The sequence below is a fragment of the Neovison vison genome, chromosome 3, assembly GCF_020171115.1.
Source record: "Neovison vison isolate M4711 chromosome 3, ASM_NN_V1, whole genome shotgun sequence".
In the NCBI taxonomy this organism is placed as follows: Eukaryota; Metazoa; Chordata; class Mammalia; order Carnivora; family Mustelidae; genus Neogale; species Neogale vison.
The window spans coordinates 899,170-919,269 of NC_058093.1; the positions used below are offsets into that span (position 1 = coordinate 899,170).

Sequence of the window (20,100 nt, forward strand, 5' to 3'; positions counted from 1 at the left end):
GAACAAACATTGCCCCAGTCCCTGTTAGAATACTTCATTATCCTCTAAGAAAATTCCCCACCCATTAGCCATCACCTCCTTGCTTCCCAATTTCTGTCTCCACATATCACCTAATTCTGGACAGTTCATAGAAATGAAATAACGCACTATATGGCCTTTCGTGTGCAGCTTCTTTCATTCATGTCTTCAAGGTTCGTCCACGTATAGCATATACCAGTACATCATTTCTTTTTATTGCTGAAAATATCCTATTGTACAGAGATACCACAATTTATCCATTTATTAGTTAGTGAGCATCTGTGCTTTTTCTGCTTTGGGGGGACTATGAATAATGTTATGAACATTTTTATGCAGACATATGTTTTCCTTTCTTTTGGGCATATAACGAAGAGGGAAATTACTGTATCATATAGTAATTCTTCTTAATATTTTAAGGAACTTTCAGATTATTTTTCAAAGCAGCTATACCATTTCCCATTCCTACTAGGAATGTTCTGCTTTGTTTTCTGAATAGCACTTGTCACCACTTATATATTTATTTTTGTACATGTTCACTGTCTCCATCACTCAGCATTTTCCATTCAAGCATAGACCCTTTATGTAACTTTCACGGTTCCATGTTTAGTAACCGAAATAATGACTGAGGAACACTTGGTGAAAAACAAATTAACTGGGATATACTTTGTGACTAAAATTAGGTTACAATATGATCTTTGGATATATCAATGCCGTTTTATTTATTTCTCTCAGTCCTACAAAAAATAAAGAGATTAGAAGCAAATGTGACGAGTAGTCGTCCATCCATATTTCTCTTTGTAACATTGCTTTTCATATTGCTTATTCTCCTTTTCTGGAAGTACGAAATATTTCAATAGATAAATGTGCTTATTTTTTTTTAAAGAGAAGGTAAATACAGTAGATTTTGTGTTTACAAAATTTTGCTTAAGTGGTAGGTATTTTCCAAATCAAAAGAGGATAAGAATGATTGCTTGAATCCGATCAAGATAAATGACAGCGCATAGGAGAAAGTGTGTGAAAGAAAGGGAAGCGGTTTGTGTGACTCGCCAGAAATGGAAAGGAAAAGGGAAGAACCTTGAGATTTTCACTTGTTGAGGATATAAGCTTATCTATGAACTTCAAATCAACTATCATCCTCTCAAAAATCTTACCTATATGAAATATTATACCCATCTTAAGAAAACTGAGGCTCAGAAAAAGGGCATAACTTTTCCAAGTAGGAGGAGACGGCAGAATTCCAAGTAGAATGCGCCCGTATCCCTGTAACTCCAGAGCTCACGGCCCCTCAGCAGACCAAGATGCCTTCCCAACAAGCGGTCAGTCTTCAGCAACACCTACAAAGCACTCTGCCTATAAGGTTACTCTGGTTTGCTTGGCGAGCATATCCCTGTCTACAGGTGGCTGCATTCCTTAGGGAAACCAAGAACCATCAAATCAATCCAAGTAATGTCGCATGCTATCATCCCAAATAATATCTTTTCTTCTTCCCTTCCTTCTTTTTTTCTCTTTCTCTTCTGTTTTTCCTTCCTTCCTTCCTTGTTCCCTCTACCCTCCAATGCTGTCCCCTTCCTTCTTTACTCTTTTTTAGATTTGTTTAGCGGTTAACAAAAGGAGTGTGGAATGAGACTCAGTCGTGGGCTCAGTTGTGTCCCCCTATAAATTCTATGTTGAAATCTTAACCCCCAATACTTCAGACTGTGTCCTATTTGGAGATAAGGCCTTTATTTTTTATTTATTTTTTAAATTTTTTATTTATTTGTTTGACAGACAGAGATCACAAGTACACAGAGAGGCAGGCAGAGAGAAAGGGGGAAGCAGACTCCCTGCTGAGCAGAGAGCCCGATGCGGGACTCGATCCCAGGACCCCGGAATCATGACCTGAGCTGAAGGTAGAAGCTTTAACCCACTGAGCCACCCAGGCGCCCGGAGATAAGACCTTTAAGGAGGTAACTGGGGATAAATGAGGTTGAGGTGGGTCCTAATCCAATATGACTGGTGTCCTCATAAAAAAAAGAAAAAGAAAAAGAAAAATTATGGTTCAGATACATACAGAGTAAAGACTTATTACCTATTAGCCCAGAAGAGAGACCTCAAAAGAAATTAGTCTGTGTTGACACCTCGATCTCCAACCTGCAGGTCTCAGAGCTGTGAGGAAATAAGTCTGTTGTTGAAGCTACCCAGTCAGCAGCGCATTTTCACGGCAGCCCTGGCCAATGGTACAGACTGTAAAACCGCAAATTCCAGTTCAGTAACTGACCAGTTATCGAATTTGAGAGTACTTCCATCCCCTCTTTGCCTCTGTTTACCCGTTTCTAAAATGGGTGTTTTACTAGAACCGCTCTCAGGGGTGTGAGGATTAAAAGGAGTCGGGGGGAGTGGATTTCAAAGGCACCGGGGTGGTGACCAGCTCAGCAAACCGCCGCGGTCACAATCCAGGTCAGTAATTCCTGACTTCGGCCGGGCGCAGTGTGAAACGCAGCCCTGTTCGCGGCGTGTGTCCTTCTTGAGAACGTTCTCTCAGACCCTTCGGAGGTCTAAAAAATACCTGAAAATAGAGCTCTGAGTGGGAAGAGTTCAGGGACCAACGGCGACATTTCAGGTCTCCTGGGGTTACCGTGGAGCGGCTGGGCTGCGTGTGGACACACGGCCGCACAGACCTTCAGGCACAGCGAGTCTTGTGGGGCTGCGGCCGGCCGGGCAGGGAGAGGACTGGAAGGGCACGGCCGCGGGGGTGCATGAGGCTGGGAACGTGGGATTCAAAGAGCAAAAGCTCCCAGAGAATGGAAGGGATCCGGAGCTGGGGGTAGCGCCAGGTTCTAGAACATCGTTTCAGGAAAGGCGTGAAACTCCCTGCGGACAGTCACTCGGCTGTCATTCCCAACTTCTGCTGTTTTATCATCTCGTTTTTTAAGATTTATGTCTTTATCTGAGAGAGGGAGAGAGAGAGAGAGAGCACGCAGGGGGAGAGGCAGAGGGAGGAGCAGACTCTCCACAGAGTGGGGACCCCAAAACGGGGCTCGATCCCAGGACCGGAGGGATCATGACCCAAGCCAAAGGCAGCCGCTTAACCGACTGAGCCACCGAGGTGCCCCTTATTCTATCATCTTTAAATTAATCTGGAAAAGTCATATACTGTGTTCATTTGTATATCATCAGCATGGTGCTTATGCAATTTAAACTTCCTAGCTCAAATTTTCTTTTTCATATATTGAACTTTTTTGAAGTCTAACTATTAATCTCGAGATCAATGCGTACTTTGCCATGTCGAAAAGAAGAAATTCCATTTTGGCTGCGTCTTTGTAGTGCACCAGTGAAAGACAGGAGAGACAAAATGTGACAACCAGAAAAGAGAAAAAAACAGCTTGAAGGATAATTCCAATTTTCTGCTCAGCGGTGGCTAATACTGTTATCCCCTGGCGTTTCTCACTGCCGTCCACTCAATTTGGCTGTTCCCTAGGGGAGCTACCCTTCTGCCCACTAACACCTGAAGCCTGTTTTTATCTTTAACCTGTGTGCTTCCTTGGCTTTTTTTCATTTTGTGTCAATTTGCAGTACCCAAACACCAAGAATAATGACTGAAGAAAGAAAAAGTTAGGATAAAATTTATGGTGGGAAAAAGCAGAAAGATTAAAAACCCTATAAGGATTATAATAATTTTCTCTTTATGTTTTGAACTTCATTTTTTACAAGTAGTATTTTCAATGGAAAATTTTCAAATATCCATAATGACTAGGTTCCAAAAATGCATTTTTGTTAAAAACTATTTTTAATAGGCTTCCCACTCCTGTTCCGGAATGCAGAGTTTCTGAACTTGTACCATCTCAGGGAGAGGTTTGAGAGTCAGACTTTTCTCAGGAAAAGAGTATTTTTTGAATAAATACATTGTGGGAATGCAAATATGCCGGCAGTTCTCCGAGAGAGGTCTGAGGCTGTGTGACTGCACATCCGCCACACACCGAACTCTGACGGGTCAGGCCAGGGCCTTCTCTATCGCTGTGTTAACTCTCCCCAGGCCCCACATTCTTGGGACACCGAGTCATCATTATAAATACTGTTTTGGCATTGGGGTTATTTACCTATGAAATAAGATTAAAATAAAGATACAATGTCATGAGGTTCTGAGTATAAGGAAATATATACCACATTTATTTTAAGAAGTACTGAAAGTACAAAGATATCATTATAAGACATCATTTTTTGTAATATTTTATCTTTTTTTGAGTGGTTTCTTATCGTTCGGCTTCTGTAACTTGACAATAATGCTGTATAGCCAATGGGACAGATACACTGGATTTATGTTAGCAGTTCGTGATTTGTTTCCCGACATCCTATGCCCAGCTGGCTGGTAAGCGACAGAGGCAGGACTCAATCCCGGACTTTCCTAGAGATTTCCTTAAAATAAGCAAGACTCATGCGACAAAGATGAAATCTGACTCAGAAAAATATAATTCAGTATATTAACTACTTATATCTGTCTGTATTTGTCTTTGAAATATTGATCTTCATTGTGAATCAGAGACAATGAGTAGGCAATATCACCAAAGGAACTACAGGATAAAAATCAGTTTCTCTGGTTTGCTAATCCTGTAAGTCCAATTCATTAACCAAAACTAATTTTTATTGTGGTTATTATTATAATTTTTGATTTATTGAGTTGCCTTAATGTTTGTATTCCTGGTTTAAAATATATACTTCATTAGTGATTATATTTAATACAGCGTAAATATTTATACATCATTCTATCCATATATATGGGAGTTGGTTTTTGACTCAACCTACCTAAGCACATTCACTAAGGGCATAGGTCAAGGCCTTAAAAGACCTGGGGGGGGGTTTGTCCCTTACACTTGAGACGAGGACACAGAAGGTCACCCAGCAGTGCAAGACCCAGTGGACAGAACGAGTCTCCACAAAGGAACATCTAAAAGAGGTGCCTGAAAATCTATAAAGTATCATATTTTCTTTTTTTCTCCAAACTTTAGAGGAAATAGAAGCTACATCTACAAACATTTAAAAAAAATTTTTTTTTTTTTTTTTTTGATTAAAGACCAAATCTGAAGGAGCACGTGGCTGACTCCGTCAGTCGACTCTTGGTTTTGGCTCAGGTCAAAAACTCAGGGTCCTGGGATTAAGCCCGGGTCAGGCTCTACCACTAGCAAATAGGCTACTCGTCCCTCCATCCTTCTGCCCCGCCTCTCTCTCCCCGAAAAAAAATAAATAAAACCTTACAAAAGAGAGAGACGGTGAGAGACGTTCGTATGATACATAATATCATTGCAAGTGGAAATGGTGAGAAGTGGGCTGACTGGTCAGTAACATACAAGGTGAATCCAAGATAATTTGACGGTGAAAATTACATGGAAGATGAGAAGAGAAAGGAATCAAGCACCGCTGCATCTCCTGATTGAACAGGTGCCAATGAATCGCTGCAGGCATGAGCCGAGAAGCCGAAGACGAGGAACTTGTTGCTTCAGGAAAGTGATGACGTCCATGTGAGGCGGTTTGAGTGTGAAGTGTGTCCGGTGTAAGGACCTCCTTAGCCAGAGCGACTTCATGTCCCTTAAATCGCCGTTTTGCTGTTTGTGGGGTAAACTTAAACCGACCCTGACCCGCCCCACCCCCAGAGAAACGTACTTAGAAGCAAGTCTGGGAAGGCAGTAAAGCGTGGCGGCCGGTCCCTGGTAACGGAGCCCAGAACGCGAGGACGAGTCAGGCCAGGTGGGGACATCCGAACAGTGAAGGGCACATTCTGTCTCCCTAAGCACCGGAGAATGCAAGCCCCACCTTCTGGGCGCCAAGCGTGAGCGCCAGTTCTGCCCAGAGGGATGGGTCCGTTCAAACAGCTACTGCGGGGTGAACGGTAATTCCAGCGGCCACCTGCCTGCGGCCCCACGCGACGATGCAGTGTTACAGTCCCACGGGCCAGGCCTTTGCTCTGTGAGAGTTAGTCTGTGGGGCTGGGAGGCGTCGCTCACTTCGGAGGCGGCCCTGGCCCGTCAGTCTGACTTCTAATACTCGGCATAGAATAAAGCTTTAAAAAACGTTCACCTTGTCTCAGTCTCGTTCTTTGATAACGGACGTGAGAACAGGAGCCCAGTATGTAGACGTGGGGCTCAGGGCAGATGTCTCTGCTGGAGACAGAAACGTGACAGTCCAAGTGTGAAGGATCCTCACTTGCGTGGCCTGGATCCAGTGCATGACACGGACTCCGTACGCGCTTGTACAGCGTTTGCTCTGGACCAGGCATTCTTCGTCTTCTGGTGGTTTTACAAACTTTAGTTTGTGTCATCTGTGACGCTACGAGGTCAGTGTGAAGACTGGAAAGGGATCCCGTAGAGCGAAGTCCACAGAATGAGGAAGAGGAAAAGAGATCTGAGAAGCGAAGAACTGGCCAGGGAAGCAGGAGGAGACCTAGAGAGCTACAGCGGCAGGAACGTTGGGGGAAATGGGCACTTGGAGTCGACACTGTCTAAAGCACAAAGGGTTCAAAGTAAGGCGAGAGCTAAAAACGCATGCGTGGGGTTTTGTGACAGTGACATTGTCATCGCCCTTGCAAAATTACAGAGGATTTGGTTCGGTTTCGTGGGCAGCAGCAGGTGAGCTATCGAAGGGACTGAACAGAGGCTGTGAAAACAGCAAGTTAGGATACCATTTTATGAGTGTACCCTGAAACACCAGGGACACTGTGGGGGGTAGAGTTCGTTTCTGCCACTAGAGAGAGGGAGACAAAAGCTAAAACAAAAATAAAATGAACAGAGGGGCCCTGGGGGCTCTTGATTCCAGCTTGGGTCGTGATCTCAGGGTCCCGGACTGAGCGCTTCAGGCTCCACACTCAGCAGGCTCTGCTCTCTCCGCGGCTTCTGCCCCTCCCCCCGCGCCCACACATGCTCTCTCTCTTTCTGAAACAAATAAATGAATCTTTGAAAAAGTAAAATGAATAGAGGGTCCTGGGCAGCAGGTGAAGAGGGTCTTTGGCCTGAAGGAGAGAGTGTATTCCATTAAAACAACACATTCTCTTTTTGGGGGGGCCAGGGAGATAGAGGGATGCGATGCACGTCCAAGTGTGTGCACGTACGTGCGTGCTGAGAGAGTTCTTAAAGCCCAAGTAGAAAGTAGATTTTCTTGCTGTGATTCAGTTTTCTAGGTGAACGAGAGGTTGAGATCGTTCAAAAGGTCAAGAAGTACTGGGCTTTAAAAACGTGAGGGTTTGATACTCTCTCCTGAGGAAATAAAAGGGCATATTGAAAATTTCTATTAAAGGATTTATGGGTTTCTGGAATCCCAAAATTATCAATGCATAATAATTTGTGCCTCAAAAATCAGTGCTCCTTCTTTCTCTCCAGATAGAAAAATTAAACTTTGGAAGGATTCAGAGTTGGATTTTATGAACTGGACAGACATAAAAGATAAAAGGGCAAGACTTTGAGGCGTGTTGGCCTGAGGAAATACACAAGTAAAAATTGTTCATGCAGAAAAATATGCTCTAGTAAGGGAATACAGATTAGGCCAGTGAGATTATGGACATATTTTGAACTTTTTTTAATGATTTACTTCTTTATTTTAGAGAGAGCGACAGAGCCCATGTACAGGATCAGGGGAGGGCCGATGGGAGAGGGGGAGAAGCAGACTCCTGCTGAGCCAGTGCCCCCTGGCTCGGGGCTGGACCTCACAACCCTGAGATCAGGACCTGAGTTGAAGTCAACAGGGGGCTGCTCAGCCGACCGAGCCCCCCAGTTGCCCCTTATCTGGGATGCCTGGAATGCTGTGCACTTAACCACGATTCTTCACCACTTTTCACGGGTATCAGCAGTCTGTCCGGAGTCTAGTTCTCAGGGAGAGATAACCTAGAACCGCCCCAGGAATACATTTATTAATAACAAACTCGTCATTAGTCCACATTAATGGGTGATTCCACGCCCCTCACAGGGATTGGTTTGTCTCTACATGATAAATCGCCCACACCACGAGATAGAAAATACACCACGTTCCCGGGATGGGCACTTTTGAACAAGACCCTTTCTCTAATGGAGCCACACGGGAAAGGCCACATGATGTCCCTGTTCACTGGCCTCGATGCGGTGCCTTTGGCTGAAGCAACCATCATGTACGACTGAGAATTACCTGAAATAAAACTGCATGTCAGGGGCGCTGGGGGACTCAGTCGGTGAAGCCTCTGCCTTCAGCTCAGGTCGTGATCCCAGGGTCCTGGGGTCGACCGCTCATGGGACTCTCTGCTCAGCGGGGACCTGCTTCCCCTCCCCCGCCTGCTGCTCCCTCTGCTTGTGCTCTCTCTGTCTCAAATAAATAAATAAAACCTTAAGGAAAAAAAAACTAGCTGCTCCAAGTGATAGAGAGAAAAGGACAGAACCTGGTTCACTAGCCAGTCTTGAAGCCTGTTACCCCTCTGCTTTGTGTGACAAGACCCTGTAACCAGGTACGTAGCCTCATTGTCTAAGCTAGCGGTGCTGCGGCTCTGTCCTGCCACCAGCCAGATGGGACCTAACTGGCAGTTATTGTGCCATTTTTGCTTCTACAAACTGGTTATGAATCAATTTGTTTCAACTGCTTTTACTTGGAGGATGTGTAGGAGATGAGGAGATAATACCAGTACTACAAAGCCCAGGTCAGAATCCCCTTTCCTTATCATGAAAACTATTTGACATTAAAATAATGCCTGATGGGGGTGCCTGGGTGGCTCAGTTGGTTGGACAACTGCCTTCGGTGATCCTGGAGTCCTGGAATCGAGTCCGCGCCCGGCTCCCTGCTCAGAAGGGAGTCTGCTTCTCCCTCTGACCCTCATGCTCTCTCTCTCAAGTAAATAAATAAAATCTTAAAAATGTAAAAAAGTAAAATAATGCCTGATGTTTTCTTATAAAAGAGTCAAATTTTTAAAGTCTTTTTAAAACAGCTTTAGTGTCTTTTTTTTTTTTTTAATTAATCTCTCCACCCAACATGGACTGAAACTCACCACCCTGAGATCAAGACCTGCCTGGTCTCCTCCGTCTACTGACTGAGCCAACTGGGAACCCCTGCACAGTGAAATTTTTAGATTATGTTTCAGAAGTACATGTAGAGGGAAGGTAAAATATGGGAAACAATGAAGCAAAACACAATGCTTTGGTAAGTAAATAATATTAGAAACACAGAGTGGTTCAAAAAGAAAACAAAATCAAAACAACAACCAAAAAAACCTCCTGAAATAATTGCAGACTATTGACTCCACTCATGTTTACCTAAAGATTGGCCAATTCTCCAGGAAAACATCTCCTGGGTCTGGTTCTTATTACAGGAAGTGACATTTCCGGAGAATTGTGTAATGTAAAATTCCCTAATGTTAGTTCATTGGTCAAATCCTAACACTGATCTGTAGTTTAGATTGTGATAAAAAGCTTTGTTACTCTTTCTTTTACATTCAGAAGCAGCGCTCAGATAAGATTTTATAAAGTTTCTTCTAAGAATAATACATTAAAAGCTGCTCACCATGTAGGCTTAACTTCTTCTTGTCATGTAGAATGTAAGAAATGAAAGTAAAGAAAATCCCATGGAAAGGAAATGGTGTCACAGGGAGAAAGAGTGAGTATCTTCACGTTACAAACAAAGAGCTTATATGTGTAAACTATTTATTTAAAAAAATAAACAAGGGGAGCCTGGGTGGCTCAGTGGGTTAAGCCGCTGCCTTCGGCTCAGGTCATGATCTCAGGGTCCTGGGATCGAGCCCTACATCGGGCTCTCTGCTCAGCGGGAAGCCTGCCTGCATCCCTCTCTCTCTCTCTGCCTGCCTCTCTGCCCACTTGTGATCTCTCTCTGTCAAATAAATAAATAAAATCTTTAAAAAAAAGAATTAAAAAAAATAAAATAATATACAAAAACTTAAGTGGAGAGTGTGTATACAACTAGAGATAAAAGAAACCATAAGGATAAATATTTTTTAATGAGAACACTGAATCCCAGAAACAGATTTTTTCCCCAAAGTCTTACATTTGCAAATTGGTGGGATTCCAATTCAAACACAGGAATTGTGACCATTCGAGGAAAAGGCAATGGCATTTTCTCTTACCACAAGAAAGACCCACTATTCTTGCAAATATCTTCCTCTTTTTTTCCCCTAAAGTGAATTTCAGATTATCTACATTTTCTAGAAACTAACATTGATCAAATTGTAACTAGGGGATTTTTATTCTCTGTTTTGGGCCTAAGTTCCTATAAGTAAACTAAGTCAAGAAGAAACTTAACAGTAAAAAAAATTTTAGAGGAACATTGGTGGCTCAGTCAGTTAAGTGTCTGCCTTTGGTACAGGCTGTGACCCCAGGGTCCTGGGAACAAGTCCCAGCAACTGGGTCCTTGCTCAGCAGGGAGCCCGCTGCTCCCCCTACTTGTGTGCGTGCTCTCTCTCTCTCTCTCCACCAACAAATAAATAAAATCTTTAAATTAAAAAAAAAATTGTGTGTATAATTTTAAAAAGGAAAAACAACGTCCCTCTAAACAGTAATAAGAAATACTAATTCTTACTGCTGGTAAAGAGAGAGTCGAGACCGGAGAAGTAGAGGAGGAAAACGGAGACGCCATGGGAGGAAGGGAGAGTCAAGAGATAATTATGGGCAGGAGGTATACAAACTTTGGAAAGACGTAGGAAGACAGTTGAGACCGTTCAGCAGATCAGAACTGTGATTTATAGCTAGTGGAGTTCAAGCTGATAGGACCTCTTCCTAGTTCAAGAATCAATAACCGAAGTCAGGTCAAATTTCTTATTTCCCCTCAAAGTCTGTTGCAGTCCCAGATTTTGTGTCTGTTTAGACAAATATATTAGAGTCTTCTCAATGTTCTGCTTCTGATGATCTCAATTTATTTGAGAAAAGCAGAGCAAGAGCAGAGCAAACTGTTAGCCCATGTGGGAGGTAGAGGCCCAGAGCAGACTGCCCAAGACCAGACGGGCCACTCGGGCATGATTCTGAGCTGACGGCACTCGACACCCTAAGAGCTCAAGAAAAACTCTTGCCCCTCCCCTAATTGCACAGAAGAACCTAACCCGGGGGATCTTTCCCAGAATAAAGGTTATTAGCGGAGATAAATTTTAGCTTGAGTGACGGAGCTGTATGACGGTACAAGTATCTAATCACCCAACATCTGTTCACCTGACCGCTCCGTGAATCCCATCCTTTCCTCTGAAGTCTGAGACCTCCACCCCCTTCGTCTTAGCTCAGGATGACAAACTACCTCGTCCTGCCGGGCTGTCTTTGGAATTTGCCTGCCTGCGTGGATTCCCATATGTTTGATAACGAATTTGATTTCTCCTGTGAATCTGCCTCGCGTCAGTTCAGTCTAAGTCCAGCCAGAGGGCTTCTGAAGAGGCCACGAAGCACGTAACTTTTGTTCTGCTGGAAAAGCGTTATTACTTCCAAATATTATCTAAAGTTTTCATCCTTAAGCACAATAAATTGCGACTGTCGGTGACGTACCCATCCTGAGTTCAGCTTCCCGGAGTCATCGCAATCCTAGAACGGCTTTAAAGGAGATGACCACTATAGAAAAAAATCTCTCCTGCCATGTGAATTGAAGCTCATCTAAATTCTCCTGATTAAACATCTTTCCTCAGGATTTCCTTAAGAGAAAACATACCAAGAGAGGTTAATCCTGGGAGATTTGGAACCGGATGTAATAAAATTATTGGCACCAAAAGAAGGGCCTAGACATTTCTAGGAAAAACTGCTTATTTCACAATTTTTTGATAAACCACATTAACATCAGGATGTGGACGTATAATGATTTCTCGTTGTGTAACGGCTTCCTTTCCTCGTAGACTGAAGGACTACGCTAAATTGATTAAAACCACGGAACTCAAACAGGATGTGCAGAGACTCGAATAATGCACACGCTCTCATCCATGGCTATGAAGTCAAATTCTAATGCTTCATATAAATTTTGTCGACAGTATTAATTATTTGGGATCATGTTTGCTTCGCCTGGCATAAATGACTGTGTTCTGAGGTACCCTTAAGCATCCTCATAGATACCCACGTCACCGGACTCGCGGAGAGAGAGCAGTGTGCCTGAGGACAACAGCCTCCGACGGCCGTGTGGCTACGTGGAAAGTCATAAAAGACTTTCTTAACGTGTAAATCTGTTTAAAAGATAATTAGCTCCCCAATTTTGACAAATGTATCATAGTACTATGTTAATAAAAGGCATTTGGAACAAATGGCTAGTCTTCCCAGCTTCATAAATTTTCTGTAAATCTAAATATATTTAATTAAAAAATTTTTTAAAAGATAACTCACTGAAACCAGAAAATGACACTGTGGTGTGCTACTAATAACATATATGGAAACAAGATGTAGGACTACAATAGCACAGAGATCAAGGAGGAAAAGTAGAAGTTTACTGTTTGAAGTTTCTTATGCTATAAGAGAAATGGCTTAAAATCTCTTGAAAGTAGACTGGGATATATCAAAGCTGTATATTCAAAGCCCCAAACAACTGTTAAAATAAAAATAATGATAGCAAATAAACCAATAGAGGAAATAAAATATTATCATACATAATACTAAATTCAAAAGAAGACCCCAAGTAAGTAAAAAAGAAAACAAAAATAGGACCAATAGAACAACAGCTTCATGAGAGACTAAAATCCGAACATATCAATTATCACATCAAATGTAAATGTTCTAATTTAAAGGCAGATATTGTCTGGGGCACCTGAGTGAGTCATCAGTTAAGTGTCCCACTCTTGATTTTGGCTGAGATCATGATCTCAGGGTCATGGAATCAAGGCCTCTCTTGGGCTCTTTGCTCAGGGAAGTTGGCTTCTCTGTCTTTCTCTCCCTCTGCCCCTTCCCCCGCTAAAGCATGCGCACACATAGACACACACACTTTCTCAAAAAAATAAAATCTTCAAAAATTAAATAAAGGCAAATTTTGACTGATTGAATAAAACATCAAGACCAAACTGTATGTTGCCTAAAAGCCCATTTTATATACGAACACAGAAGTTACAAGTTCAAAGACCTTGATACAGACTGATAAAAGAATAGAGAAGGTACAAATCACTCATGTCAAGAAGTAGAGGTTTCACATCATTATCGATTCTAGTATAAGTTAATATTATAAACAAATTTAGGCCTATAAATTTGACAACTTAGATAAAAGCACCAATTTCTCAAAAGACACAAACTACCAAAGCTCACTGAAGAAGAAATAGATAACTTGAATATCCCTATAATTATTTTTTTAAAAAATCAAATTTTGTAATTATAAACCTTTCTACAAAGAAAACTTCAGTCCCAGATGGTTTCACTGGTGAATTGCACCAAACATTTAAAGAAGAAATAATATGAATTTTACATCAACTACTCCAGAAAATTTAACAGAAGGGAGGGAATACTTGCCAGCCCAATCTGTGAGGCCCAAATTACTCTGGTACCAAAACCAAAAAAAAAAAAATATGACAAAAAGAAAACCAGCCTCCAGTATAGCAATATTAGGTAAAAATGTGTTCTTGTTTTCATCAGGAAACAAAATAGGAAGAATCTGCTTTGATTTTTAAAAATTCAGGTGTCCAACACCATAATATTTGTACTTTTATTCTATTATTTGAGAAAATGTAAAGGGAATGTTATTAGGAGTCTAGAATTCTTCAAACTGAATTGTTATTAACAGTTTTCTTTTAGTATTTTCTATTGTAGTAGATACACCATAAAATATGCGTTTGTAGCCATTTTAGTGCACAGTGCAGTAGCGTCAATTCCATTCACAATGCTGTACAGTCACCGCCACTGTCTACTTCTGAGCTCTCCTGTCGCCCCAAACAGAGCTCTGTGTGCAGGAAGCCGTAACCCACCATTCAGCCCTTCCCTGATGCGGGCAGACTCCAGTGCACGCTCTGGCTGTGTGAACTTGTCTACTCTGGATAGACACATGGAATTATGTTCTGTGTCTGGTTTATTTCACTTGGCAGAACGTTTTCAGGGTTCATTCATGTAGCATGAGTCAGAAATTCATTCATTTTGTTTTCATGTATATTTGAAAATAGTTGGCACAAAAATAAGCAAGAGTAGGCATATGAAATTTTGATATAATTGTTTCGATTCATTTCCTAAGATACTATAGTTTCCTAAGTGAACCCTAAAAGTATTATCAAAATTTGCAACAAACACTATTTTTCTGAAGACTCAACCCATTACTAAGATTTACTCCATCTCTAAGCCTTGTGGAATGAAAAATGAGGGGATGCCTCCAGATGGGTCATTATGGGGTTCAAGGACAGTTAGACACGGAGATAGACTGGCGGCAGAGTCGTGGTGGGGCTGAAGGGATCCGTGGCATGTTACGTTTGGTGATAAAAACCCTACATTTTATTAGGGCCATAGGGATTGATACTTTCACACTTCTGATGTTGAAATGGCCTAATCAACAACATAATACCTACTCAGTGTGGAGAGAATGCTACCAGTACATTTTGATTTGGGAATTCCTTCCAATAAGTCCATGTCACCTCGGGAAACTTGCCCACCAGATGGAACAACTGGGATAGAAATATTGCATCATTGGGACTTCCACTGTGGACCATGGTGTCCTTTTACTCTTTTGTTTTTAAAATAAAATTAAAACGTGTTTATTCCAACCGAGAGAGAACATAAACTCCCAAGGGAAGGCCTGAAGAGAGATGAATAGAGCAGATTTGACATGGGTCCAGCACTTTTGGCTATTGCTTCTGGAAAGAAGAAATGTGGAAAAGACTAGGTCACCCTTAACCTTTTGTTAGTTGAATCTTTTTGTTCCCCAAAGATTTTATCTACTTATTTGAGAGAAAGAGAACAGAGGAAGAGGGAGCAGCGGACTCACTGTTGACTGAGCAGAGTGTGGAATGCAGGGCTCAATCACAGGACCCTGACACCATGACCTGAGCTGAAAGCAGACACCTAACAGACTGAGCCATCCAGGCGCCCCTCGGTAGTTGAGTCTAAGCTCTTGTTCTATACCTACCACTTGGAGAAGAAGTGGAAACAAGGAAAGAAGAGTAAGGGGAAGACTGGGTTCCTGGAAATGGTGTATCCCGCCAAGAAACCAGTTACTGAGGATCTCAGAGACCCAAGAGAGATGGTCTAGCATGAAAGAATTTTCTGGAATAACTTGTACCCTTTCTTCGTTTTGGTTAGATTTAATATCAGAAACGAGGACTTCATTAGTAGCTCAACTTCTTTTTATTTTTTTTTTAAGATGTTAGTTATTTATTGGAGAAAGAAAGAAGGAGAGAGAGAGCGAGCATGATAGGGGAGGGTCAGAGGGAGAAGCAGACCCCCCACCGAGCAGGGAGCAGGATGTGGGTCTCAATCCTATGACTCCAAGATCATGACCTGAGCCGAAGGCAGTTGCTTAACCAACTGAGCCACCCAGGCACCCAAGTTACTCAATTTCTTGAATTCAGATTTCTCCAAACCAAAAAACAATCAGAAGGAATTATAGTAATGATATATTTCTATAAAAACTAATGCATTTAAGAATATTTGTTTTAAAAAAGACGCTCTATAATTAATTTCCCAAGTTAAATATTTTAGATGGAAAACAGAAAAGGGAGGGGGTTGGAGACAGTTTTTATTGAAATAGGTTAATTAAATTATAGTACAGTTCCCCGATCATGTCTACATATCAAAAATAAATTGGTAATACAATTAACCTATTTTAACCAATATTATTATTATTCAACTTATCTAATGTATACTAACAAATATTTTGAAAACCCTATTCTAAGTACTTCCCTTCCCTTTTCATATTGTCTTTCCTGCCCTTTACTTTTTACTTTGCTTTTTTTTTTTCCCCCTTGCTAATTACGTGGTGATATGAGGTATAATCTGTCTTAAAAATTCCAGACACTGAATTTAAACCAACCATTTCTAAAGAATATATAGCACATTTGCTATTTGGTTAGCTGTTATGTATTCTGGGAATAAGTAAGGCCTTTTGAACTTGGCCTTTTCTTCCAGTAGTTAGTCATCTTGTCCAGTTATCTTTTGAATTTGAGTAATACAGATAACCAAGATCAGGGAATTAATTCTGAAGAAAAGAGTAAATTAATGTTATGAAAACTACAATTTAACACAAAATAATTTTCCACTTCATAAATTATCTTTCAATTTAGCAAAAATGTTTATTATAGAAGCTTCTAGTCAAAATAGTTGTACGACCAACATGTGAGTGAAGCCTTGGGTGACAGACAAGCAATCAGACCAGTAAGTACGAGAGTGTAATTCATGTGGACAGGAGCCACGTTCCCAGAGGGATTTTGATGCAGTCATTGGAGGTGAAACAAACTCTTAAAGATATCAGACTAGACCTTTAAAAAAACAAAAACAAAACAAAATGTGTGCCATTCAGCACATCTAACAGAAAGAGGAACCAAGACCCAAGTGGTAATGGGGTGTCATTGAAGTTCTCCAGCCGGATTCTAAGGTCGGTCACCTGAAGGCAAATTTGGTTTCCCAGTGTAACTATTCAAATTGTTAAAGTATTTTAAAGTTTTGGTTTTAAATCTATAATGTTAATTATCTGTATTTACATTATTTTTAATGTAATCTCCGTTGATCTCTGAGTATTTAATATCATTTTATTAACCCACAGTCTCTGAATCAAATTTCATACTCCAACACATTTTCAAAGACATTATTCACTTTTTAGCTTAAAGATCAGATGAGATACAGTTAGTATGTCTTGAAATAATCATCACTAGAATGATGAATCACAAAAATCTAAACATGTTTTAGGAAAGGGTTGTGTTAGGTTTAAAAACTTTGCAGTATCTCAGAATTGACATGTTTCCCTTCTGACATAAATATTAGGCCTTTACACATAAAATATGGCTCTCTGGGCTGTATGTTTCCTGCTTGGGTTCTGCCCTTTGTGTTTATCACACAATTTACAAAGTCATTTGTGACTAATTTCCAGAGCACTGTGACTCAGTGTGGCTGTTGCTTATCTTTTCTTTTTTTCCTACATGGCTCTGCTCTTGGCCTTCATTTTTTGGTAATACTTACATAAAAGAGCTTTGTCCATCATTAAATAACTTGGTCTCATCGTAGTTCTGTGGTGGTGTGCTTCTATAGTGTGTGCTTTTATTTAGTAATGTCTTTCCATAACCATCACGAACATGATAGTACATCATGGAGGTCTATGTAGATCTATTGCTCCAATTAACAAAATTACACTATCTGTAGTGCAATTCTCATCCTTATACTTAAATATCCTTATTTAAGTGTCTTAGAATACGAGCTTTGGTCTTTAAAGACTTGCAAAGCATTTCCTCAGAGAGGCTTACTTACTGTAGGCATAAAATATTTAATTTAGATTACAAGAATTCTAATGTGAATACTTCATTTTAACTGTCAACAATTAAAAGGAATGAAAAAAATTTCTTTAAACATGCCAGAGTCTCATTATCATATTTCTTTGTGTTGTTAATAAATAATATTTAAAGGTAAACCAAATATTCGGAAAATTCTAATTAAACACACAATTAGTAAGAATTGCCACTACAAGTGGAAAACTATAAGAAGGGCTACATCTCACCAACTTCTGAAAGAAAAAGCATAAAGATATGCCGCACATACATTTCCTTAAGAAGGCAAAGTGCCGAGAGCTGAATTTGGGGAGTTTACTTTGTTTAGAGAAGGGTCAACGTCCCTTGCCAGTTAAAGGACAACGGTCCTCCCCTACCAGGCTCTGCCTCTCAGTAGGATCCTGCTCTTCTCCCCCCAAAAAAGAAAAATTATTTCTCAAGGGTAGAAAGTATATTGCCAAATACTCACGAGTAAAATCTCTGAAGAAAGTTCTTTGAAAGATTTTTCAACGCGGAGTGGAGGCACTTTGTTGTCCCTTCCGGGCAGTGAAGAGAGGACTTATCTTTTCTCCGTCGTCCTTTAAACAGATCCAGACCCTGGGGAGTGGAGAAGAGGGCGAGGTGTAACCTGATCCTGCCCGCAGAGGGCGAGGAGGGAGTGGAGGACCCCACAGCCCGAGTCCTCCTGCTGCTGGAGCCCAGAGGGAGCCTCAGGGCTGGTGTCAGAGACGGAGGGTGGTTGGGACGACCCAGGCTTCCTGTTTCGGTCACTGCGACAGTATTTAGGCTGATTTTGCCAAAAGTCTTTGAAAGGCTTTTCTTTTATGGACGAAACGAAGGAAACAGCTTACACTAAGAATTCACGGTTACTGTTCTTAAATAACCCTTTCTTCTACTTTCTAGGATTCCTTTTGCATCAGTTGAAAACACAGAGCATCCCCCCCCCCCAGTTATACATTTTTAAAGCGGTCTATATGTAGTATTACGTTGTTACTTAATAAAATGAACTTTTTTCCAGTTTGTTTTTTCTTCAAATTACTTTGTCCATAATATCAGCATACTTGTGCAAAAATCTGGCGGCTACTCCAGTTTCCTATGACTAGAGAGGGAATCCGCTGCCTTTTCTGTTGCAGCACGTCGGGCTGTGAGCCCCGCAGCTCAGCTAGTTGCTGCCGTTGCAACTTTGGTCAATTATGTAAACTCTTTCGTGCCTCTGTTTCTTTTTCCCTAAAATAATGATAATAAAAGTTCCCAGGTTTGGTATAAATGTATTAATACGTATAAATGTATATGCACATATAGCATAAAGTACTTGAGATAGGCTCCCACACAGAGCAAACCTTCGATAAATGTGAACTATTGTGTTTGTTACTGTTTATTGTATGATGATGATATTAACATTTTACATGATTTGTAAGTACTTAACTCTGTCCCTTTGCTCTGCTGTAGGCTGCTGTCATTGAGGTTAACCTTTAGGATTTTCCCAATGGAATTACGGTCATATCAGACTAAGATCACTAGAGCTTTCCTAAGACGTCAGAATCCACTATGCCCTGAAATCTTAGGTCATTTGATGAGAAAATCCACCAGTTTCTTGTTTTCTCCGTTTCAGATTGTCTTTATGCCTTCGACTTTTTTTGATTCATTCCTTTGATCTCTGGTTAAGGGGTAACTTTTCTTCTGTGTTTTTAATATTTATTGAATAACTATTAGGTGTCTAGCTCATAAATCAGCACATTTAATTCTCACAACTAGCTTATGAAGAGGGTCTTCTCTTTATGATGTAGGTGCCCAAGGCAGACCACCCCAAGATGACCCACTTTGGCATGAAGTTTACTTTTTCATTAAAAGCAATCAAAACAGGGCACATGGGTGGCTCAGTGGATTGGGCCTCTGCCTTCAGCTCAGGTCATGATCTCAGGGACCTGGGATTGAGCCCCACATCAGGCTCTCCATGGGGAACTGCTTCCTCCCTCTCTCTCCGCCTGCCTCTCTGTCTACTTGTGATCACTCTCCCTCTGTCAAATAAATAAATAAAATCTTAAAAAAAAAAAAGAAATCAAAACATAGCAGATTCAGAAAAGTCTATTTACTTCCCCCACAATAGCCTAAAATAATTTATGTATTTATTTTTAAATATTTCATTTATTTATTTGACAGAGATCACAAGCAGGCAGAGAGGCAGGCAGAGAGAGGAGGAAGCAGGCTCCTCCCTGAGCAGGACCAACCCCCCCCCCCACTATGCAGGGCTCAATCCCAGAGTCCTGGGATGTAACTTAAGCCAGAGGCAGAGGCTTTAACCCACTGAGCCATCCAGGCGCCCCTTGCCTAAAAGAATTTAGACAGAATACTTGCTCTAAGAATAGAGCTGTTGCCAGAGATAACTCCAATACAACTTGAACTAGGCATGGTAGACACATTTGTTCTTTTTTATCTTCCAGTGAATTGCATTCTTTTCTCTTAACGTCCTAGACCCCTATGCCCTTCTCCTTAGTTCAAATGACACATAGACCTCATTTTACCTATCTTTGGAATCTCCACACCTGTGGATTACGCATACGTACAAAATTAGTATTATTTTCTCCTATTAATCCACTGCCTGTCAATTTAGTTCTTACTCCAGCTAGAAGGACCTTGAAGGACCAATAAAATGTTTCCTTCCCTGCAATAGTGTAGGAGAGAAAAAAATAATTTCCCTCTACCCTTCTAGGTTCTTGGCTGAGGACTCTGTAATAAAAAGATCAACAGGAAAAAAC

General features: G+C 41.1%; 1 protein-coding gene across 3 annotated transcripts in view; it reads right to left on the minus strand.

Moving 5' to 3' along the window:
- Positions 1-18,102, minus strand: part of TFPI (tissue factor pathway inhibitor) — a 61,162-nt gene extending 43,060 nt beyond the window's left edge. Inside the window, exon 1 of one of the 3 annotated variants that reach the window (XM_044241122.1) lies at positions 17,814-18,102. The gene's annotated coding sequence lies outside the window, so the exon portion shown is untranslated. The remainder of the gene's footprint in view (positions 1-17,813) is intronic. The other 2 variants (XM_044241123.1, XM_044241124.1) reach the window with 2 other exon arrangements.
- Positions 18,103-20,100: the final 1,998 nt, after the last annotated feature.